Genomic DNA, 25,615 nt, shown 5'->3' with positions numbered 1-25,615 from the left:
GAGATGTTGGTGACCCTGCCCTTGTACACCCATCTGTAGAAGGGCTGCAGAAGCCACAGGTGTTTCCCTGCTGAATTCCAAAAGCCCAGCCAGGCTCACTAATATCCAGCCATTGCAGAACCCACAGAAAAATATGCTTCTGATTCCAGATTTTGCTATACACTTCTATAAATCTGGCTGGATTGATTGAGGGTTTTCTTTTCCCTCCCCTCATCAGATTCACTTGGCTATAGTACTGAAACACATGAAAATATGAAGGTTTTAATCTGCAGAGTGACTCCCACATTACCTGATTAAGAATGCTATAGCACAGCAGGAGGTTATCATCATTCCTATCTTTCAATGAGGAGTAAATATGAGCAGGAAATTTATACCACTGTAAAATCTTAAAAGCATGGAAACAGAATTCAGGTTTTTAGTGGTGTGTGCATGAAAAGCAGATGACAGTGAGACAGCTACCTACAGCTCACCACTAATGAAAATGTAATAAAGTGCCCATCTAAACTACAGGATAATGAAGTTAAGTATCAAGCTAAAATGAGAAAGCTATAGCATGAAGTTAATGACTTTTGCGATGTTTCTGGTGAGGCATAGCTGTTTTTCAGGTGTTTTATCAGAGGTGGCCATTTAAAATGCGCTGTGATTGATCCATCACTTAGAAGTATTCCATCACTTAATCCTATTCACCTTTGGGGAGATATCTTTGGGGAGATATTAGACCAGGTCCAAGTCCTCAGGTATGGTTTCTGGAAGGGGAAGATATCCTCCACAATGTAGTAACATATAATTTTCTGCAAAGAAAGATCTATAGTCATCACATAATGTGTTTCAAGAAGGCATTATTAGTTAGACATACTGGCTCATGTAATTCAGACCTGGTTTTGTTCAAAAGATGGAAACTAAAATAAATGAGTTGACTGACAGAGAAGCTGAGCATGACAGCATGCTTGACCACAAGAAATACCATTAAGGTTACTCTTAACTGAATGGAGAGACACTGAACCAGCTCATGTAAACCTGCTCCAGCTGAACAAATCAGTAATGCGTGTAAGAGAATTAAAAGGTTTTCATTCCTCTTTCTTTCAGTTAATGTCACAATCCTGTTGTTAAGGAACTTCAATAGTCAGGAAAAATCCCAACCTTCTTCAAGTTTAGAGAAGGAAGATCATATTAAAAGTTTTCAGCAAATTCCCAGATTCCCTGGCTGTGCAGAAGATTCAGGACACAAGGGCTCCTCACAGCCCACTTAGCCTGGCACGCCACAGTTTTCTGAAGAATTTTGATTTTGTTTACAAATTATCAAGGAGAATTCTCTGAGACAAAAACCAGAACAGAGAGAATGTGAAATAGTTCTGCTCTCTTAAAGTGTCTTAGTTGCAGCTTTAAGATGCTTCACAGACATCTGCACAAATGTCCATATTTAGGAAAATGTGGTGGAATGAACTACTGGGATAGAATTATGATCCTGAGGAAGTTGTAAAGAGAGATAAGCAGAAGGAGCAAGACTCATTTTTAATGATTGACAGAGACTTTTAACAGCTTGAATCTTGACACGAGCACCTCAGCTAAATGCTTGTCACTCATGATGCTTCAAAGGAATGACCTGTCACAACCAGAGTAATGCCCAGAATTGGAGAGAAAGAAAGATAAAATTTACTCTTAGAGAAGTGCTCTTCATTGTCATCCTCTTGGTATATTATCAGCTAAAACTGGAAATATGTGGGAGGTCTGAATGCTGTTTTAACTGAAGGAGAAACCTGAGGCACTAAGGCAGTAATCCATAATCCATAGCAGGATTCCATCAGGGTGCAACACTGGGGATATTTCCCAAGCTGTTCTCCTGTGAGTCCTTTTAGTTTTATTGTGGAAAGCATCTCAAGGAGAAACCTTACTGTTCTACACTTTGCATGTGGATTCTCTTGACACAAACATGTCAAGGGAAGTCACTGCAAGGTAGGAACCCCTTTGCTTCTTTGTCTTGTCTTCTGACTACATCAGACAAGATTGTAATACACCTGGAGCTCCTTCCCTGTCATTTGCATCAATTCCTAAGTGGACAAACTCTTTTATGCTTGACATCAGAGAGGTTAAGTGACTGCTTTGTTTATTCTTAGATATTAGAGGCATTTCTGGATCTAAATGACACTACAGTCCATGATTTTGTTTAGCAAGACAAAGACAGGTCTTCTGGCAGTTTCCTACTGCAGTTTTGTAATCTTCCGCAGTTTCTTTCTTCATCTTGCTGATTTACTTGGTGCCATGATTATTTTCTCATTTTTAAATTCACTATTAATTTTAATTAAGCTCAGCTACACTAATTAGTTGAGCTAATCTAGCTTCACTTTTAAACTCACTCATACACACACACACATACACCAGTCTTCCTGCTGATGTAGTGTTGGACTGGAAAGTTTTATGCAGAGGGGAAGAAAGACCCACATATGTAATGAAATAAGAGGGCTTATAACTGCAGCTGGTTGGGGATTTTTTAATTAAACTTTTTCTATCCAAAAAAGCCAATTAGTTGGGATTGAAAGTTTTCAGACACCTACCTACATCCTGTTAAATAAAATTTTAATCTGAATTTTTCTCAGGTGAAATGTAGCCACTAGCTAATACAAATCAAACCTAGAGGTCAAATCTCATCTACAACAGAGGAGATACTGAGCATGCTGCATTTGATGATAAGAGCAGCCCTGAGTCCATAAATGCCAGCCTCACAAGTCCCTCACTATGAAGCTCCTTGAGTGATCTCATTTTTATTAGATAATCTGGATTTCATTCAGCACTAGGGGAAAAACTTCAAATATGTGATTTTTTTTCATGCAGCTGAAAGTCTTTGAGTTATCCATCCATTTTCTTCTCTATTATACTTTTATGGACTAAACAAGTAGATTATTATTATGACTATTATTTTCTGAGATCTCTTGCTCAGAGATTTCAAGTGGTACTTCAATGTCTGAATAGGCCATAAAGTTTAGCAAGGAAGTTCTAACCTTGTCTGCATCCTGCATATAAACACAAATATTCTTGTTTAACTAACAATGCGATCGATGCCAATTAACCACTTCACAAGCTGCTGAATCAGAGGATATTGTCTGTGGATTGCATCAATCCATTGTTTACTCTTCTGCTTTGCTACTTCAGTTTCTCCCCCAAGCCACAACAATTCTTTTATGCTTGTGCAGCCCCTGTTAGACTTTCCTATTTACAATATTGTGTGAAGAAACCAGGTATGGCCAAGGTGGGCCATATTCACAGTATGTTATCATCCAATATATGAACAGTTGCTTGCACCAGATGTTTCAGAAAATGATAAAAGACCCTACAGGAAGCAGATGTGAAACAATCTGCTCTGCCTAACTCACATGCAGAACTATATCCATAAGTTCATCTATATTCTCAGAGCCTCAAAAGAGGGCATATTTTCAGTATCAGTATTTATTCACATAGGCTCACCAGCCATATCCTATGAGTCTTTTTCTTTTTAATCTTTCTCCCAGCTGTTTTCAATGTCCATTCCAGGAAATCACTTTACCTACAAACAAATTTTCATATATTCAGAAGAATATGCAAGTACTGAAAAAGGTTTAAGAAACTTTGAACTGTTCTTTTTAACTTTTCTCAAAGATAAGAGACTTCCCCAAATGAAAATTAATATGTTATTTGGAAAAGAAAAGGAGAGGCAAATAGGTATGATTGTTTTCACTATTATAGTGAATAATGTCTGTAAACTCGAGCTAACAGGTCATCATCAGGTCTTACTCTTCTGAGTGAATCTGGGATGCTGCATGAATGAAACATTTTCATAAATGTTACTGTTTATAGTGATTCCATGTTTCCCCTTCTATGGCCTCCACTTACTGTGGACATAATTCTCTAGGAATTGGTACAGTTGGAATTCATCATTGTCTATTCTCTTTGGTAAGGGAGGAAATACCTGGATGGTATCTGAGTACTTTGAGGACTGCAGGACTCGCATATTCATGTATTCAATTTTATGAACATCTTCAGAGGATAAGACTAAATAGAATTTACTTATTATTTATAGCCTATTCTAGGTCTTCTATGTTTTCAAGTTCATCACAGGCTACCTCTTTTTCCCTAAAATTATTTGGAACAGACCCAAGACTACATGAACATGACTTTTGGCACAGACATTTTTGGTTGAGAGAAAATTTAGATGTGTTTGGATGATATAGAAAATGCCCTTGTATTTGTGTGTCTTTGAATTATAATGCAGATGTTGGTACAATAGTGTCCCCAAGCTCTAAAATGATTGCCCATTTACACAGACTCACAAACACAGAAAAAGAAAAATACAGCAGTCAGCATTTTTTTAGCACCCAAATCCATCTCTCTGTTGCAGATTTACATTTATTTGTAGAGACTCTCAGAACTGGCCAAGAAGGGAGGAGTGAGCAGAGGGTGCATTATGAACAGAGAAAAATGTCAGCATTTCAACCTTAGACCATATTCTGTTGTCATGACAACATGATGTAAAGTGTTTTCTTAAAGAGAAATATTGCAATGTAAATGAAAAAGAAAAACTCAGTTTACTGAGCAAATTCAGATGATGTTTTTGAGATTGTGACATAGATTACAACACATCATCTATTATTGTGAATAGATTTTTCTTAAAAATCCCATGCAGAACAAAATGCTCACTTCACGGAAATGGTGTTGTATAAAAACCCCACTTATCATTACAAATGAAGTTTACAAACTAGACTTAAAAAATTATTCAAAATAATTTCATGTATTTTCTACCAGCTATTCACAAAACATATGATGATTTACTCATTCGCTTTCCATATAAGCTGCTGATTTAAAGCAGCTTGATTTTTTATGCAACAACTAAGATCTACTAAGTGCTGTAGAAATGCTTAATGTGCCACTGGCCTCCAACCCTGTAATTGCACTGGTCAAAAGGTAGAAAAGGGGAATATCATTATCCCATTTCAAAGCAGGAGCAGAGGCACAGGGCATGTGAAGCCAGAGGCCCCAAAATCAGATGAAAAGCTTCCAACTGTGTTGGGAATTACATGAAGATTGCTGCAGCTTGGCCATGCAGTTTACAATGTCATTCTCATCTGTTCACACACAGAGAAAAATTGGTGACTATTTTCCTTCAAACATTTACTGAGGTTTACAGTTATTAAAGCTTTTATCACTTACCTAAAATGATAAAATTTTTGTCATTGCTTGGAAGTGTGACTCATGTGTGCCCCAGGGCAGGCACGGAACAGAACAGCGGTGACAGGCGGCGCTGGCGGCCTTTGCTCACTGGCCATTAAAATGAATAGATTACATCTCCCACAGAAGCACAAGAGCATGGATATTTATGCCAATCTAAATGACCTTGTATCACTTAGATGAGCTGGAGACTTTCTCCCTGCACCACTCACTTCCAAAAAAAACCCCAACAAAAATCTTAGCAACTGTCCCAAACTAGTTTTCAGACTCTTTGCCAGTGCAGTCTGCTGGAAAAAAAAAAAAAAGAAAAAAAAAAAAAAAAAAAAAGAAAGGAAAAAAAAAAGACAAAATTAATAACTAATGAATTAGAAAACTTGGATTTGACATTTTTCTTGACAGCACTCAAACAGGATGGTTCTTCAAGAATAAATAGAGAAATATGCCACTAGCCTCCCTCCTGCTTCTGCAAACAGAGATCTTGGCAGCCAAAAGTTCATCTTACCTAGAGCTGACCTCTAGAAGTGTATGCCCTGGCATTTGGTATTACAGTGATTTATGGTAGTTTCTCAGATTCAGAGTGTCCCAGAAGTGTGGGAAACATCTGAGTGTGGATGAAGAGATGCCATCTGCCCCTTGGAGAGTACAGTGAGAGTAAAGCAGGTTTTTGCCTGCAGATGTTGTGCTAGTCTTACAGTGTTACACCCTTTCCAGAGGGATTTTGTTAAAAGGAAACATGTAGAAGCAGGGAGAGTTTGACTCTCCTGCACTGCGACAATGGCCAAGGGATGGAACACACTGAGCACTGCCCCTAGGCAATGTCTTTACACAGAATGAAGGGCTCCAGCATCTTAGAGGATCAAGTCTCAATGCTTTAAATAAGCTGCAGAATTTAGATCTGAAGTCTCCTAGAGAAGCTGGGCTGAATTCAGCTCTGTTAAAAATGGGTGGTAAGAGTGATTTACTGGAAAAGTCCATTCTAAGAAGATACTACAGCAATTCTGGTATAAAAGATTACTTGTCGTGTTAAAAGCTCACAGGCTATTTGTCATCTCAATACTCTGTTCCCTACAATGTCAGGTTCTGGAAAGCTGTGAACTCCCAAGTAATGAAACAACTCAGTGCGTGCTAAGAAATGTATCTTGTATGCAGAATTATGGCTTTGCATCTGATTCTAGAAGGTGGTAATTATGGTCTCTCTGTCTCTTTCAAAAATATGTCTGTGAGTTCTCTGTTATGTGAGATATGAATAAAATGGGATATTGAGATTCCTGTGAGTCACCTTTCCCTTTTCAGTGAAGGGAGCTGCCAGTTAAGCACATTGGGATTGCTGCCCACCCTGAAAAAGGATAGAATAAGCTTGGAAAAACTCCCTAGATGTTCACCAAAGGGAATTTGCATCAAAGCTGCCTGTATGTCAGATGTGGCTGATTCTAGACCTCTCAGTCTGGAAGCCTTCCTGGGTGGTACCCTCACCACAGGTCTGGAATAACACTTCATTAACTCTGGCACTGCTAAGACTTCTTCGGTAGTTTTTAGCAGGAAGCCTGCTGGGCAGCATGACCTCTGTACAACAGCAAAGAAAATCACAGGTCATTTCTTAATCTTCTGTCCACCAATATGACCTTAACCCAGTTTTGATTTTGTCCTCCAATTCTCTTCCTGAGCAAAAAAGGACATATTTATTTTCTTCTACCCATTGATTACCTTATCTAAGAGGATTATAAACTCAACTATGTGAAAATATTGCTTTACCCATGTTTGCAGCAGCCCCCAGAGACTCAGGGGCAGGTGGAGTCTGTATACGATTACTATAATATAATAATAGTCATGTGAAGTGTTTCTCCTCACACATTACTGAGACTAAAAACATGATTCTAAGAAATCACAGAAAATTCTTATTCAATTATATATTACTTGCATGATTTGGAATCCAATATTTGATGTTGGAAAAGCAAGTTTTCGTGCTACTTCCTCTTTAGAGGATTTGAGAGGGAACATAATTCAGGATTCATTGCTGGGGCCTACCTATGTTTTTGACCTAGAAACAAGATTGCAGAGTAAGAACCTGCTCCTCCATCTGGTATATACACTAATAACCCTCCCCACAAGAGCAATTTAGTTAACTGAACTGAATCCATAGCATTATTGTCATGGTGGGCCTCTATAGGTGGTCCTCTAGATCACATCAAATACATCCTGGCTTTCAGATGCAAGTGTGAGGTTAGATGAAGCTGGCAGGTAGAAAAACACATCTTTGTATTCGTAAATTCAGCCAATTTGATCAGGACTTGCTGAGAAACAGCCCCATGACACCATTTTAGAAAGGAAAAGAGATAGAAAACACAGATTCACTCTCCTATTTACTAAAGGTTTGAACTTTTAAACATAACTGTGAGAAAAATAAGAGAGAACACAAAATAGACTCAAAATTATCATCTTATCTCTATGTCCACACCCGTGGCTTTGTTGACACAAGGCTACATTACAAGAGATTATCGAAGTGGGAGCTAACCTTCAAATCTTTGTAGCATAAAGTGAATGTCAAAGTCATCATCACAGGCACAGCAGATCCTATTTGCTGTGTTAACTGCATCAGTAACATCTTTTCAATATATGTCTCTGAAATACACTTTGTAAGAAAGAAGATTGCTCATTGGAACAGCAAGGAAAGAAGCACGGAGATACTTTGCTAGAAATAGAGAACTTGATTTATGCCATTGAGATCAATGGAAATTCAGAGAAAAGCCTGAATAAGAAGTGTGGAATTTGACCCTAAATCAGCTTACACAATTTTCAACAAATTGAGTTTTTACAATCTGGTGGAAGGTCTAATTATGTTGTCATAAAAATCTCAGCACTGTTGAAATCTTATTTCTGAAGTTCTCAAAGAGGCAACTGTAAAGGATTTTCTTTCCCATTTTGTTCTGATAATGGACAATATACGAGGAGGCAGATTAGAGAGAGAATTCTGGGACATGCCCCTTCCATCACCCCTCTGACAAACGAGGCCAATAAACAATGGCTGGGTTTTATTAAGTCAGATTAAGGAGCAAAGTCTCAAATTCCAACTCTTCACTTAGACAAAGTTATCAGAGATAAGGACAATTTAAAGTATGTGTTTCACATACTTTCACCACATACAGTGGTGAAAGATTTCCCTCTCTAAAGATGAAACATGGCTTTAAATGGCTTAATTCATGAGGTGCCATAAGTGTTTAAAGACTGATATTGCAAACATCAGACTTCCTTATGTACCAGAAGCAGACAGATCTTCAGAAAGACAGTGCACAAAATTTCAGGGATACAAGAAAAATTTTTCAGAAGCTCAATGAGAACAGATGTTTTATAGAAATAGTTCAGGTTTAGCAAACTTCTGCCAACGTCCTGGGAGCTTCCATGAGAAACCCACAGGTGTCCTGGCAGTTCACTTGCTGCCTTTTGGCAAAAATGGCCTTCCCAGGCTGCTGCTGGGAACAGCACGGACATAACATCTAAAGGACATCTTCCAGTTGATGGCCTCCAGCTGCCTTGGCCTTGGGTGGGCACAATGAGGACCACTGGGTTCTCCAAGGAGGCCCAGAGGGCAAGGGGAGGCCCCTCAGGCTCAGGGTTACCACGTTCCCTGCTTCAGTTATGAACAGGGTAACAGTTATGTTTCCAATTTAAACATTTCAATGCGCTCAACCTTCCAGTAAAATGGAAATTCTCACTTGAACAGATCTGCTCTAAGCCTGCTGGTGTAACTCAGGTCTCTAACATTTAAATTATCACAAAATCTTTATTACTACTACTTACATCTGTGGCATCAAATACACCACATTTAGAGCAACACAGCATAAATGTAAAACTCATATAGGAGAGGTAACGATGAATAGTTGTTGACTGGTCCCCCCAAAAGCTGGCATTATTGTTGTATCAGCAGCCAGGAAATAATTCCTTGCCAAGACTTGCTTTGGTTTGTGAAAAACATTGATGTTTAAATGAAGTATTTTCTTCTAAGATTTTGCTGGTGGTTATTTTTGAGGAAAGCATGTGTTTGTGGTCTGATTTATCCAAGAAATTCCTTTAAAATTAGAACCAAACAAAATTTCATTTCAGCTTTCTTTTAATGAATTTATATTAGATAGAAGAATTGTCTGCTGTGGAGAAGGTAATCAGTATTCATTGCCAGCTGTAAGGTGTCGGCTAGGCTGACATCTTGACAATGTGTATTTCCACACATCTTGTTTTAATTTCAAAGCACAAATCTGTAATGTAGAACTGTATATTCCTAAGGCTGCACTAGCATTCAAAACTGGCCATATTTGGTCAGACTAAAATTCTCTCTTGCTCAACATCTCCAGATTCCCAGCAAAAAAAGCACAGGCATTTACTGAATCTTTAAAAGCTTTTTTAAGTACACTCTTCCACAGCCGTTGTTTCCTTACCAGAGGCAGTATCCCTGGTTCCTTTGTTACAGCACAGCCTAGGTACAGAGTACACCTGTAATTTGGGATACATTGCTATTGCAAACATGAACTCCTCAGACACCATGGGAGTGGAGCCTGGCTGCTCACCCTGCAGCTTACAGTGCATAGACAGCATTTAGAGGTTATATAAATAAGCACAACAAGCCATCCAATTCACTTTAACATTAACTATTTGCATAATAGTCTCTGTATTTTAGCTTGCACTCAGTGGGTGATGAAAGTACCAACAACAGCAGGGTGGGGAACATGGAGGAGTTGGAAGTTTTAAAGAAATAGTGTTACATTTTCTATAGACCTAGATCTTATAGATATCATTTGTCTATTTGTACTGATATATTTTAAAGAAAAGTTTGCTGAAAGTGTACCATGCAGCCAGCCAAGAAGCATGCACAGGATAAGCCTTACACCTTAATTGCATGGAGCAGAATGCCACAGGAGGAAGAGCTTACTGAGAGGAAAAATAAAGAGAGGAAGAAGCAAGAAGCAATTATTTGGGGTATTTCTATTCTATTCTATTCTATTCTATTCTATTCTATTCTATTCTATTCTATTCTATTCTATTTCTATTTCTATTTCTATTTCTATTTCTATTTCTATTTCTATTTCTATTCCATTATATGGATTGCAATGCTCAAATAGAAAAGAACTCATAGAATGCCCAACTCATTTCTAGCAGGGCTACCTGTCTGCCGCAGCAGCGTCTGCTCCTGGGGAAAGGGTGAGTGTCACCACATCTTATAGCCAATTGCATCACCAGGGCTGGGGATATGCAGTACTAAACATCCTGCCAGGCAGGATCAGGGGCTGCCCAAAACCTGCAGCCTCTCACAGCAAGAAGAAGGTCTGAGCAAAGCCTTCCTTTGCTATGGGTAACTCAATCTCCTCCACTTTCCTCCTGAATGACTAAGCAGCCACTTAGGCACACCATATGCATGCACTTGTACCTGATGTTGACTCTCTGGAACACAAATCCTGCTCATCTTTTAAGTGCTACCATTTCACAATGTGCCAACATACTTCATTTTTGGTAATAGCTCTTCATCTAGCACAGTAAGACAAGTGTGCTTGCTCAGTCCCTTGATACTCTAAATAACATTCTTAGCAAGGAGCATCCTTTGCCAGGAGCACCATGCTCACCCTCCCTGGTCAGAGGCCAGGCTCCCAGGGGTGCTGTGCAGTGTCCCACTCACTGCACCAGCTCCATGGCAGGATGGGGGGCAGCAGCAAACAGAGCTGCTCTGCTCCCTGGCATGCACTGAGCAGTGAGAGGCCCCAAGCCTTTACGAGGGCATCAGTGCAGCAGGTGCCTCCCTTCCTCACTCAAAACCTGATTGTGGGGTCCATGCAGACCCTGAGCACATTTCCAGACTCTCTCCTGTTCCCAGCAGAGCCCTCTTGCCCAGGTACCTGCTCAAACAGGCGTTGCCTTTTTTATTACAGTTCAGTTCAAAACAAATGTGAAACTCCCCAGTATGTTTGAATTGTGCTCAGTGGTTTTTCATGTGACATGGCAGTCTCCTTATCTACAGCAGAGATCAATGCAATTTTCTACTTACCTGTGATAAGTTGCATCTTCAGGCCATAACAAAATCCATTTTATAAGGGATTTTTCAATGTTATCTAAATATCTAACAGATAAATTAAAATTAAAGACATCTAGAACATTAAAGTAACATTTATACTTCAACAATAAATCTAATATTGTATAAACACATAATGCCTTCATAGATTTCATATAATTTATGGATTGCTCTTTGAGTTTTTTTATTTTGGAAGTGATAACATGCTTAGCTTTGTCTTGTGTTTGCCTAATGCATGTAGCCCTAGCTGCACCACCAGATATAACATGGTTTATTTCTTACAACTTGAATTAATAAAATGCTATCAATCAGGCTCTCAACAAAGTTCCACCCTTTCTAGAAAACACCCTTTACTCTGATTAGAGAGGAAGTCATCGAACTTATGAAACACAAATCTTAGCACCTTCAGGAAACAATATGAAAAATACACCCCCCCACACACACACCTGTAGAAACTCTCTATAGGAAAAAACACCGAGGTGATCTCAGTTCAGGTTTCCACAGTTAACCTACATTCTTCAGCATTAAGGAGTGGATGTTCTCAAAATCTGGCAATGACACATTATCTTTCCTCCCTTTTTATAGAAACTCCTCTACTTCAAATGTTAAATTGATCTTTTTTTTTTTTTTCCCCAGTGAAAATGTCAGTGGAAAACTTCACATGCACAAGTGGAGTCAGAGAAGGTAGGGGAATGAGTTGGCCAAGTTGCCAAAATCTGTTAATTCTAGAAGATTCTGATCCTAAAGAATCTGGACAGAAACTCAGTTACCCAGAGGGCAACTGGACATCAGAAGGAAGGCTGAAGTCAGGGAAGACTTGTGCAGTCCCTCTTGTGCACAGCCTGTCAGCAGCAGCAGTGGGATGTAACAGCTTTTCTTAGTAAATAAACATCCCCAAACTACTCAGAGAAGAAAACCTCACCACTTAAATAAGCTAAGGCTTTTTAATACATCTATAGAGCAAGGCAGCTTGGAAAACGTGTTGCTTTTGTGTGGTAATTAAGGAAAGTATTTTGTGTGACTCCAGTGAATTATCAGGGAATGTAAGTCCAGCCCTTTGAAATGTCAACATTGTTCTACTACCCTCCACATTTTAACAAAGTCACAGTGTAAAAAAGGAGTAATTAGTATGTTATGAAAAGGCAGACATCCAAAGTTGATATGTGAGGCATTTCTGTACCAGAACCTGTAATTAATTACTTTGTGCTGGAGTTCAGACAGGTGTATTGAAAAATAAAAAGATTAACCTGCCTGCTTTCAAATCTTTTAGGGGTCATTATTAATATTGTTTTTGTTGTTTTTACTGACATTTTCTTTTCTCTTAAGTGCATTGTAATTTTGCTCTTAGGATAAAGGAACTATATGAAATGTTTTCCTTAACATTTTCAAAGTATTTTCTAATTCTTTCCCCTTCAAAACACATCTCTTGCTCTGTAAGCCTTTTCACAACACAGAAATGGAAAACAGCAAAGATATGAGAGTATTCATAATCCAACACAATATTTAGGTAATATGTTTAATTAATGAGAACAAATTCATCATTTTATTCTGGTTATCAAGATGGTTTGAGCTACACAAGATTTTCACCAAGCATGAAATTCATGCCATGGCCTACAGAGCTCTGTTAGAAACTTACTTTGGATGCTTTTTTGCACTACCAGTTGCTCCATAAGTTTATTTCCATGCATGTATGCTGGTTTATACATGCACATATTAGAATGATGAAGTTGTAACTGGTATCACAAGATACATCATACTTCTCAAACTAATTCTTTGGACAGAAATTACAAATTGTTCTTTAAAAAGGAAAATGGCATTGCCAGAGTTTCTAATGTGAAGAAAGTACAGTTAAATTGAACAATTTCCGATCTCATCCTGTCCCAATAACCTCTCCTAGTCTTCTGAAATATTAATAAAAGAATAATTATTGCCATTTATAGTCAAAATAAAATGCTCTTAATGGCATATTATTTTACAGAAGTTGCTAGTATTTTGCCTTAGCAATTGCCCATTTATTTGACTTGCACTTGGCACCAGCTTGTTATTTCCTTCAGTATTACAAGAAAGACACATTTAAAGAGGAAAAAAACTGTCATTGGCATCAAGATTAATCATAAAAACATTGATTTTTTAGAATAAAAAGAGAAAAATATTTTATGGGGAAAATGTGCTGTCTAACACTACACCTGTACAGCCCGAGATCTTGTTTAACCAGACCAACATTGGGTATAGAACCCCATTTACTGAACAGATTTCACAGGCAGCTCATGACAATCCTACCTGGACCCTCTCCCCAGCTGGATTCCCAAGCCACCCACCAACAGGGAAGAATCTTTGTGGAGATTATCTGCCCATGGCAAAATTATGTTTAACTCACAGCAAGACATAGGGGTGTTACAGTGCAATGACTGGAGCACACACCAAAGGGAGACAACACCCCTGTTCCCTTTGCCTTGTGAATTTTTTCTTTCCATTTTTAACACTTCAGCGGTAGCTCAGTTCCAACCTTATGGAGAGCAGCACCAAGGTTCTCAGGAGATGCTGGGGCCCATGCCCTCAGATAAAATTGATTTGATAAAAATCAAATAAAAAGGGAAATTAGGTAAACACACAGTGATATCTCTTTGCTTATAAGAAGAAAAACTAACTTGAAATTTCAAAACTATTAGGTGTTGCTGGGTCTGTTTGTACCTCAGTCCTCAAGCCTTGAAACTTTTTAAATATTTCTTAGCATTATACATAGGAAAAATATTACATTAATAGACACTCCAACTAGCTAAATTTTTTCAATTACTTCCTCTAAGAGTAGTCACAGACTTTTTGCTACTAAAAGAACAGGGAAATATAAACTGCATGTGTGTCCTCACAATAGTAGAATTGTAGCATTTGTGCAATAATTCCCAGAAGAATAGTTTGTAGTTACATGTGACCATGTAAAAAAAAATCATGCATTCAACACATTATTATAAACCAAAATGATACCATTTTCCTTTGGGCATATTGCTTAGTGCTTCCTCACACTAGAAACAGAAAAAAAATCACAATGATCCTTAGGATATGCTTTAAAACCAGACAGTGTTTTTATACTCTTCACCAGTGTAAGGTTTGTAACCCACAGCTAACACAGGTGCATGAAGGATGCAGGGACTGTCAGAAAATCCCACCCTGCATCCAATGTTCTCAGAGAAAATGTTTGCCTGTACATGGGTCAAAACAAATATGATTCCTCGTATACAGGATAAGCTTAGAAGAGAGAACATTTCTGGTTTAAACAGACAAGGCACAGAGCAACACCATCATTTTGTCTCTTACTACTGTCATAGAATGAAGACACAGGCAAGAGTGGATTTTCTCCAGGGTAATCTCCTCAGCATGGCTTTGCAAATACAGATTTCTAAGAGTAATATTACACTCCTCACTCATGTGAGCGATTTCAGCAAGACTCCATGACTTCATCATCCCCACCTCACAACACAGTGGGGCATAGCAAGTAAAAAAGCCCATCAGTTTTCGATATCATGCAGGTTCACTCCAACATCCCTTCCTAATTTTTAATTCATCCTGCCCTTGAGCATAGCTATTTGCCATTACAGGTAAGGCTGCACAAGCATACGGTGAGTGGAGGCCCAGTGAGCTGGAACATCCTGTTTCAACTGATATTCTGCAGAACTGTTTGCCTGTAGGAGCTCAGCAATATATTTTGATAGGCTTGACTGTGCAGCTATAGATCTAGTTTGCTTCCTGCTTGGATATTGTTCATGCTTCAGTTATCACACACAAAATTAGTGATAAGCAATATTAAGCAGAGCGCTCTATATCTCAGCTCTGCTCAAGAGTGCTGATAACAGACCCCAGTCTCTTTATGCTTCTTGCCTTTACAGGAACCTGAGTGACTGCTTCCCTGGGAAGCAGAAGGCAGTAAGTATTCTGAGCTTTATGTTAATGCAGTGTCTGTCACATCCCTCTTGCACCTTTACCAGGAGATTGCAGTCTTAGTGGAAATCCTAAAATGGAACACCTTTTTGCTAGTGCTTTTCCAATAGGGCTGCTATGATGCAGAAATAACTAGCAAGGATATTTTAGCAGCTTGCTATGCATAAAAAATGTATGATCTTCAAAACACAACTGCTGATAGCAATTAGCATGTATTTATATGTGTAACTGCATTCTTACCTGGTTATTGTAGTATACAGAAATAAGCTTTCAGTTTGATGTGTTACAGACCCACAGAATTCTTAATTTAATGCATGTTCAGCCCAGTAAGAACAGTAAAGAATCACATACAGCTGTCCCATTTTTTACAGCACATTTATAGCTCACTCTCAGGAGCTTAAATCCTGACTTTTCTTCCCTCATTCTATTCTATCAGAAGCAGATTTTCCTAGAAAAGACTTAATAATCTATCTCCCATATTGTTTGAGTATATTATTTGCATGCTTAGAGTTCTTTTTGCCTTCAAATTCTATTCTTGTGTCCTGATATTTTTCTTAAAATATCCAGAGGTTATATATGTCCTCACACTGTCCACTCTATGGTGCTGGTGCCACCTTATGAACATCATCACACAAGCCCTTTTTCTGTAAACAGGCTGCCCTTTTCTTCCTTCCAGATTATTCAAGATCGCATTAGTAAAACTCTGAATTGAAACAGTACATACAGGGAACTGCAAGAAAACATGGATCCCTTGCTCCTTGGCCAATAAAAGTACACAAAGTGATTCCAGATTTCCCCAACTGCCACAGCAGATGACAAAGGCTTTCCTGTTCTTCCACCTTGTATCTTTGACACTTGTATATTTTGGCTCTAGGCCCAATATCCCAAAGCTTCATGTATTATTTGCTGTCATTCCTTAGTATTTTACTATTTATTCTTGATTTACTGGGTCCAAACCCTTTTATTTGGAAGGATTTGCTTTCCACTCTAAAATTACTGGGAATTTCAGAGGGGAAAAAAATCAAATGCATGTATAGATAAGAGACTGAAGATAAGGGACCAAACATAAGGAACCACAGGAGAACAACACTCTTTGTATCACTCTGGCACTCACATATTTTATAAAACTGGAGAGGGTATCTGATTAAGATCAAGAAGTTAAAGGATCTTTATGTTACCTAGGCTTAAACTTCCAGCATGATCTGGTAAACCATTTGTTACAGTGCCAAAGGAGCCCTTTTTTCCAAATCCCTACCCTCAATGAAACAATAACATCAAATTGAAGCATTTCCAGAGGTTGCTTTGCACTGGAGCACATCTGCCCTGTTGCAAATGAACACAGAACCCCAGGCATTTTTTTGTGCACCTCTGTCTATCCAGCAAATTACAAAGTGCTGAATCCATTTGAGATGTAGAAAAAGAATCTCAGTAGGTACAGGTATGTTGACTTACCATAAATAAAGGTCTAGCTCCTGCTAAGAAATGAAAACCATCTAAATCGTTCAAATGTACTCTCTAACTCTCATAAAAACATTTGGAGTCATCTAACTGATAAAATATGTTAATTAAGTTTGATTGTTCTATTTAATCTTAAAAATTGTCTGGAAACTCTGGGGGATATTTTGTTTGGCATCAAGAGAACAGCAGACTCACATGAATGCCAGACTCCTGTGTGATTGGTTGTCCTGTCCCAGAGCCTCAGGAATCCACATCAGCACCACTGCACAATTTTAAATTCCTGTACAAGGAAAAATGGAGAATACATTAATTCACATGTTGGATTTACCCATTTAACCTTGTTTTTACATGCTGTAGCAGTCTCCTTAGCATTTAAGATAAGAGAGTGCGCTAGGTGGGCTATTAGAACAATGTGCTTAGTTAAGCACCAGAAGTATAAAATGAACAACCACTCAGATTTGCCACAATGGCTTAAGGAAATGAAACAAACAAAAAACCACAAAAACCAAACAAACAAAACAAACAAACAAAACAGAACAAAACAACAACAACAAAAAAACAACAAACCAAAAACCCACCACCCCCTCCAAAAAAAACAAGAATAAAAAAACTGTTGGAAGGGTCAATATTGTTTGCATCATTTTTTTAAACTTTGGCCACCTTGTAATCAAGAATCCTCTAATTTTCATCTGGATTAGCACTGGTTCCCAGATGAGAGAGCTGCACAGTCATTTTTCTGAGACCCATGCAGGAATAATGAGCAACTCAAGAGCATCAGACCTTGGGAGTCCATTGCCTTGTGGAGGTCCCTGGGGCATCTTAAAAAGAGTCTAATGGGATCCAACAAGGGCAACTTTGATTATCCCATGTGGTTTGAAAGATACATCAACCAAAGCACAGAGCTCATGAATCTGAAAGGCAGCTGACAAATCTAGAAGATAAGTAGAATTTGCTGAGATTCCAAAGGAAGATTTATATGTCAGATTACTGACTGTATTTCAGAAGCTGTCATTTCTAGGAACATCAGTTGGAGATAAAATTATTTATTACTACCCATACAGAGCCCCATAGACACTAGGATGTATGTGCAGACATTCCAGTCAGCAGTCAAAAAGAGACAGAAAGAAGGGAAATAGGAGGAGAAGGAGAGCAGATCTTAAGAGGTAATCTGGATACACAACACTTTTGATAGTTTACTTCACCATCTCAGCTCACAATTTAATATTGGTTATGAGTTTTTATGAACTATTCCTGAGAATTTTTTAAATGGGAATAATGCTGCTAGTAGAGGCAGCTACTAACTTCATTTATAGTAAACATGTTACAAATAAATTCTGATTTTTTTGAGGACCTTCAAGAAATCCTGCTATCCCAAATTCCCTTCTGTCAGCATGGCCTCCTGCTTAGAGCCTCTCAACACGCAAAGCTTCTTTCTTTCTCAGAGAAACAATTTTATACATTACTGAACATGCTGTAGCAGATATACTACATTATTTTGTTACCACACTGCTTAATAGCATTCAAACAGAATGTTATAAACACATAATAAATATCAATCTTGAAAAGATATTAAAAATTTAAAGAATACTAAATTACCCCATGTAGGTGAAATAAAGCCAGTATAAATTAATAACCATGAAGGAAGTTGGAATTCTGAATTCTGAACAGGTAATTTTAATGTTTGAAAACTTCTACAAAACACTGGGAGAACAGAAAAAGTTTCTAATGTCACAATTTTATCTCATCTTTGCTGAGTATTAGTACATGGTTTTATGCCCAAAAATGTATCCAGAAGAGTTCAGAGAGAAATACTTTCTGTAGCTGTAACTTTGTTTCACTAATCATAGAATCACAGAATGGTTTGTGTTGGAAGGGACCAATTCCAGCCCGCTGCCATGGGCAGAGACATTTTCCACAAGCCCTGTCCAACCTGGCCTTGAACATTTTTCCAGGTGTGGGGCTTCCACAGCTTCTCTGGGTGCCCTGTGCTGGGGCTCACCAAGCTCAGAGTAAAGAATTCTTTATAATAGCTAATTTATACCCTCCTCTTTCAGTTTAAAACCACTCACCCTTGTCATATCATTCAGCTCTTCTGTAAGCTGCTACAACTCTGTAAAAATCGCTCCTTCCTCAGTTTATATTGGACCTTTACAAACAAGAAACAGGTTTCCTGGACTAGAGGAAACTCAAAATTCCCAAGTCCAGCTTCTGTTCCCTTAGCAATTCTGTGTGCTGGGGTTTCATTCCATTTTCATTTTGTCCCAAGTCTTAAATACACCAGTTCCTTGTTGAGGGAGTAATCAAGCAATCAAAAAAAGCAATCAAAAAAAGGGACTCCTCCACTGATGTCTATTGAGAGAGTTGCAGCTAGAAAGCAGGGTCACCCTTTTGTTATGGGGTTGGGGCTTTCTGGCAGGTGGGTGTGAGGATGACACTTAGGGCAGCACCCCCAGCTGCACACTCCTCCCACCCCACCCCAGACAGGTCTGGTTTTCAGCTGGCTCCTTTTGCAGTTAAGGTGAGCAGGAAATGCAGCTCCTGGTGAGAGCAGGAGCAAAGAGCTTTGATTGAGATTAGTTCTACATACACAGACTAACACAAGAACAGAATACAGTGGGACCTTGATCATATATATGTTAAAAACCAGTACAAGTTATAGTAAATAAATGGCACAGACTTCTGGTTCCTAATAATGACTTCCCCCTCACTGACTTAAAATTCAAAATGCGCCACAAACTCGAGGTGTTGCTCACAGAATTGTACCCAGTGTTCCTTAGAGAGGTTAGAAATTCATACCCATTTAATTTGTGGTGACTAAGATACACTTTTCTTACTTTAATTGCTCCTAATTTGAGATATAATTTTGGCTAGTTTCTAGGAGAATGTCCTTGGTAAGCAAGGCATTCACATCCAGATTTTAAATTATCCTAAAGATTTAGTAGTATGCAATCCATTTATTTTAGCAGATGATAGGGTGCTTGCTATCAATCCTCTGCCAAATCTTATATCTCCACAGATATTGACATATAATGTGAATGCACACACAGGTTTAACAGTGTGGTTGTTGCTATATCAGTCTAAGACACTGAGGTCCAAAGGCAGACATAGGACTGTTATTACTCCAGGTGGTATACCTGAGGGGAGAAAAAAGTTAAATTTTCAGGTACAAATGGTATTGTTTAGCTCTCTTCCTCAGGGACACTAGATGCAAGTACAAGGAGCTATGTGCAAACCTAATTTCTAACCATAACAATTAACTAAGTTAAATATATAGCCTCTTCCAGAAAACCCTGCCTTGAACGTTCTTTCAGCTTAAAAAATGGGATCTTTCTCTTCTTCACTGTCATAATATTTAACACAGGAACAGATTATTAGTTTGTGTGCTGCCTAATAAATTATGGTAAACTGACTGAATTAATGCCTTCTGGTAATATTCATTGGCCATGGTGCTTTATTATCCTAAAGCCTGTGTGTTGAAAAGAGCAACCAAAGAATCACAACTGCTGTAAATACCTAACCATGGGGCAGAAAACAACAGGGCAAGTAAAAGCAATCCAGTCTGGTGTTATTTGGGTCTGCAATTACAGTAGTTATGCTCAATAGTGGTTATGAAGTATGTATTTGATGTAGATTTCCTATTAATGAATAAAATTCTGTAGCCTTCAAATTAACTGATATACCATTTTCATTAGTCTTTGCTAGTCATCATCAAAAAGTAAATTTCACTGTTCCAAAAATCTAAAGCCCGTGTATTTCCAGTTACATCAACATGCTTTTAAATATTTTTAATTGAAAGTAACTGATAGAAGGTAATGCAGCATTCATCTTGCTGTGGATGACATGAGGCATATAACCGTAATGTTTTAACTAATGTTTTATTTAAAGACAGACTTGAAAAGTCTGTGTGAGTAATTGCCAGTTTGTCAGCTGAATCACTTTATCCTTTGGAGGAGCTTTTTGTCATTATATTAGATGATTCCCAATTTCAGTGCAAGCCAATTTATAGGATAAATGTACCTCAGTGTCATGCATTCCATTCTTGAATACTAAAATATTATTTGGGGGTGGTTTTTATAAAATTGTTATCCTTTCTATCTTTACAGACATATTACTAAATGACATATGCATTGAAAATCCATGTTTTTATGGAAAAAAGAACAAAGATCTTCCTTCTTTTTAATACATTTGAAAAAAAAGTCTACTCATTATCTTCTTAGTATGATAAAATATTTATGTATAGTGTAGCAAAGTTTAATCCAGCCTGAGAATTTTTATTTATCTTAATGGAACTGTCTGAATGGAAAGCTGGCAGAACCGGACCCTTTGTGCTCAGAATACAGTATTTTCACATCAGATACTACACTTGCACATTGCCAAAAAGCAGGCTATATGAACAGCATTTCTAATCACTGTAAATCAATTCTGGATTGTTTTGTGTTTTCAAAATGCTTATGCTCCTTTGAAAGAAAAAGAAATTCTGCTTATATTTAAGAGACTGGCATATATTAATCCTCAAAACATGGCACAAAACCATATATCTTTAAACTCCAGAATAAAATAATCTCAAGGATCTTGTTTGGGTTTTTTTGGTTCAAGTGACTAGAAATGCAGAAGATTTACTGCATCAGCTAAAATTCTAAGAACTGTATTCCTTGTCAAACTATTTTAATCTGTTTATATCTGTATTGTTCACCTATCTGTGTACAGAAATAAAATGTGTGTGAGACTGACTTGCACAGATATCTTTAGGAGAAACTGCATCTTGTATTTTATGTAGGAGAGACGCAGTTGGGAGATGAGCAAGAAACATATGAATCATCTTACGACTACAATCTATATCCAAGTTCCTCCTCCCAGGAAAGAAAGTTACCTGACAATTTAGCCAGTAGAGTGGGTTTCTGACAACTTTGCATAAAGTTTGTATCAAGAACCCTCATATTTTTAAATCTCTGTAAGAACATTTTTTGCTAAATATATCAAAACCACTTGATCTGAACAAAATTAAGACTGGAGAATTAAAAAAAAAAAATTACCAAAAAAGCCACAGCTTTGCAATGAAAGCATTAGCTTGCAAATCAGAGCTGTAGTTTGAAACAAAACTTCAGCAGTGTTGCCATCTGGGTATGATTCATTTGGTCACTGTTTCTAAAATCAGCACAAATGATTTCACACACACCACCTCTTCCCTTACCTTCCTGCTTTTAAATTCGCATGGCTTTGATTTTAAGAAATCCCTAACTAAAAGCTTCCTTTCCCACACTCTTTGGGTGGTACCCACTGAACTGATGAATGAGCAGCTTTTCACACCTTCACATGTTTAAAGCATCAGGGAAACAGAACAGATATTTTGGGAGAAGCTTTGCTTCAGCTCTCACACCTGTCCTTTGATGTCCCCCGGCGAGGTGCTGCCTTCGCTGTCAGGAGCAGCTTTCCAAGGAAAATGCTGTTCCCCGGAGGTTTGAGCTCTCCCAGGGGAATCTCCCAGGACTGTGCCCCTGCTGCTCGTTTTGTACATAGCCAAGAGCTGCGGTAGCCCAGGCAGGATCCCTTCCAGGCTCAAGGGCATGGCTTCACTAGGAAGGATTTCCATTCTTGCAAATTGTTTCCTACGTTGCATATCTATTTTAATTATTTCATTTTTTCCATCAGTTTTATGCAGTCTTTGATACAAGGACAGACAAATGTTACTGAAGGAATACCTGCACAAGCAATTGAGGTTTTGTAGCAAAATGAACCTGCAAATTGGCTCTGGAGGCTAAGAATGGAATATCTCTCCCATGCCAATCTCTCTGACACAGCTTGTGACAGATTCTGCCCAATGATTTTTAGATCTTTCCTTATTATCAAGGCATTCATTTCCCATGACTCCGTGCTTACATTAGACACAGAAATACTGTATTTATATTTAGGGAAGTTGAATTTTTCAACCTGAAATGAGACCAAAACATGTTTACAAATGTGCTAAAATCCTCTTTCAAAGTGTGTTATGCAGTTTTGAAAACAGGACTCTTCAGTTAGAAATATATTTGTATTAAAAGAAACCAAAGCCAAAAAAAAATTTGACTTGAGGGCCCAGAATTCTGATATTCTCAGAAAAAGAGCAAGACTTGATCAAAGGCATGAATTGAAGGAGTCCCTGGTTCTCTCTAGGAAGATAAGCAAGAAAAGAAAAGTAAAAACAGCAGAGCAGCACACTCTCACTTTCAGTCAAATGGAATACTTAAATGAAGAAAATGGGGAAGAAGTGTTAAAAAGCATTATTCTGCATTTTTAAGGTCCCCCCTTCCAACCACTACATTTAATAAGTTCTTTAACAAATATATATTTAAAAAAAAATCCCCTTAAAACAAGAGCTGTGTAAACAAACCTTCTACTGAAAAAGCATTTTTTGGTAATGTTCAAATGCTCACTTCTTCCTTGGGTAACGGCAGGCATACTAACAAGCTTTTTCACTCATTCCTCTGAATTTCTGTTTGTCAGCTCAGTTCTGGACTTATGCTGACAACAGCAATATTGTTACATTTCTACCTAGTAGGTTCAAGCTGCAAACATCAAATGAATATTGATTTTCTTTTTACAACTGAGAAAGCTTTAACAGACACAGCAGTAGTAACTCCTGGTAGATAAACCTGAATTTGGGACCAAAAGTACTGTTGTGTTATCATTGTCAGCACTGCTGGGAATGAGAACTAGAGAAGAGCTGAATAGGCAAGTGATTCACAGTATTCTTTAATGTTCATACATGGATTGAAATCATTTGGGTGGCAACTAAAGTGAAATCTTTTTCACAGAGATCCCACATCTCAAAACTTCACCAAAATGATGCTTGGCAGGCAGATCTATCTAGAAGGAGCAAATGAGAACTGGAAGTAGGGTGCAGATCAGATGAATACATTTTCATTGACTGATCATCTCAAAACAAATTAAGTCATTCAAAACAGATCCAGAAATTCTGGTCATATCAGTACTTCATAAAAAAAAAGATTTTATTCTTTGCGGTTTGTGAAAGAAAGTCTGAATTGCCACATAACCTCATTTTTGTTTTGTAGCTAAAGAAATTCTAACAATCAAATTAAAGAAATCCCCAGCTAGAAGGACTCCAAAGCTTTTATTTTGTCCCAGCCACAGACATTGTTTAATGGAACTGCAGGAAGATTTATGCAAATGTTTTAGGCAGTACAGCTCCACTGTGTACCAGGCCTCCACAGACTTTTTATGCAACTCCTTGGGGATGTGTGTTCTTTTGTACCATCTGGTCCAGGCTCCAGAGAGGAGCTAAACAAGAACTCTTTGGTTCTGAGACTTACCCAACTCCTGTAGGGAGCACATAAGAAAAATCAGAAAGCTTGTGCTTAGATTACAGGGAGAAAAAAGAAATAGAGGTGGGTGGGGGAACAAGGATACATATGCTTGAAAATATTGTACCTTTACTGATTTAAAAAGGGATCATAATTGTTCTTAATGACTTGATGTGACATGCTGAAACAAAATATGTGAAACGTCCCCTGATGTCACAAAACCAAATTGCCATTTAGTCACACAAGCAGCCTTGTTTTCAGAGCAACTATGCAATTTCATTCCTCACTCATATCAGTTGCATTTACAGGTACTGAGTCATACAAATCATTACATGAAATACATAATATATTTTTATCACTCTAACTATAAAACTGTAGATTGATGTTGGAAGTTGACAAAATAAAATGTAATAAAGAATATATGTGCAAAACTCTGCAAATTAGTCCCCTAGTACTTACCTATAGCACTTTACAAATATTTTGAGATATTGGAATGAAAGACATACTTTTATTGTTAAAATGTTAGGATGAGTAACAGTGCAAATGTACTAGGAAATGTACTATAAAGCAGTATTTCTGTGACTGAAGCACTGAATAGCACTGAAACAATCTGGGATTGCACTGTAGCACTGCTCCAGCCAGGTACAGAGCACCAGGCTGCACTTCTGCATTGTGTTTTACATGCAAAATACTGTCTTCTGTCTGGCACACGTGTCTGCATCCGTGTAACTTACTGTGGTTTTAGTAGAATTATAGCTCTTGAGTTTGTCTCTGAGTTTATTCCTTATAAGAACAGTTTGGGTCTGTATCACCCCTGAGTGTCTTTTAACATGAGTAGAGTATACCCATCCCTCCAAAGAGTGTTTGAGATTTAAAGTTTGTTTTACTTTGCTGTGAGACTATGGGAAATCCAGGAGAGGAACAAAAACCAAGGAAGGTCCCTTAGTGTTTGACTGTCACTGACCCGTAGAACACAAGTGGGTCAAGACACATTCTGTAAATTTAGCCATATATATATATATATGTATATACTCATATATACACATATATACACCCCTGTTGGCACTACATTTGTCACTCTTCCCACTGAGATAATGAATGCAATAGTGCTATGATAATAAGCACATATTTTTCACTGAAATACAGGGAAGATTTCAATGGCTGCGAAGAACAGCCCCCATTGCTGACTTCAGCACAAGCCAATGACCTTCAACAGCTTCCGCAGAGTCAGGATGAGATTTTGACCATACCATAATATTCAAAACCAAACATTAATATTTCCTATGCAAAGTTTTTTACCCATAAATTTAGCCTCTTTCCTACTCACAGGAACAATCCATGAGTTTCACATAGTCTGTTTTTCTGAGGATGTGACAGCCTCAGTGCTTCAGGAGCTCACTGCTTTTCTCCAGCAGCAGCACTGCTGAGAACAGCCCTGGCCACCAACTGCAGGGCCAGCAAGTGGCTGGGAGTGAATGAGAAACCTCTTCTGTCTCCTGTCTCTTCCCTTAGTACCAGAAAATAACTCAAACACAGATGCTCCTAACAAAAAAATCAGTGGTTTGGGATTTAGCTGTTGCTGTCCCATCAAAGACAAAAGGTGTTCAAATATTTAGTGGTCTCTGACAGTAGCAACACCTGAACACACAGGCATTATTGCAAATTACTTGAGGAAAAATTA

The 25,615-nt window shown here is 38.1% G+C and overlaps 2 long non-coding RNA genes across 2 annotated transcripts in view; one reads left to right on the top strand and one right to left on the bottom strand.

Moving 5' to 3' along the window:
• The window catches only part of LOC110480443 (uncharacterized), a 204,759-nt gene that overhangs the window by 82,765 nt on the left and 96,379 nt on the right, over positions 1-25,615 (bottom strand). The window contains exon 3 of the long non-coding RNA XR_013340819.1: positions 16,832-16,916. This is a non-coding gene — a long non-coding RNA (uncharacterized LOC110480443). The remainder of the gene's footprint in view (positions 1-16,831; positions 16,917-25,615) is intronic.
• Positions 1-25,615, top strand: part of LOC110480444 (uncharacterized) — a 53,103-nt gene that overhangs the window by 17,554 nt on the left and 9,934 nt on the right. Inside the window, exon 2 of the long non-coding RNA XR_002467111.1 lies at positions 15,127-15,163. This is a non-coding gene — a long non-coding RNA (uncharacterized LOC110480444). The remainder of the gene's footprint in view (positions 1-15,126; positions 15,164-25,615) is intronic.

This window comes from Lonchura striata, chromosome 14, assembly GCF_046129695.1.
Source record: "Lonchura striata isolate bLonStr1 chromosome 14, bLonStr1.mat, whole genome shotgun sequence".
Classification (NCBI taxonomy): domain Eukaryota; kingdom Metazoa; phylum Chordata; class Aves; order Passeriformes; family Estrildidae; genus Lonchura; species Lonchura striata.
This window is presented reverse-complemented; position numbering and strand designations above follow the sequence as displayed.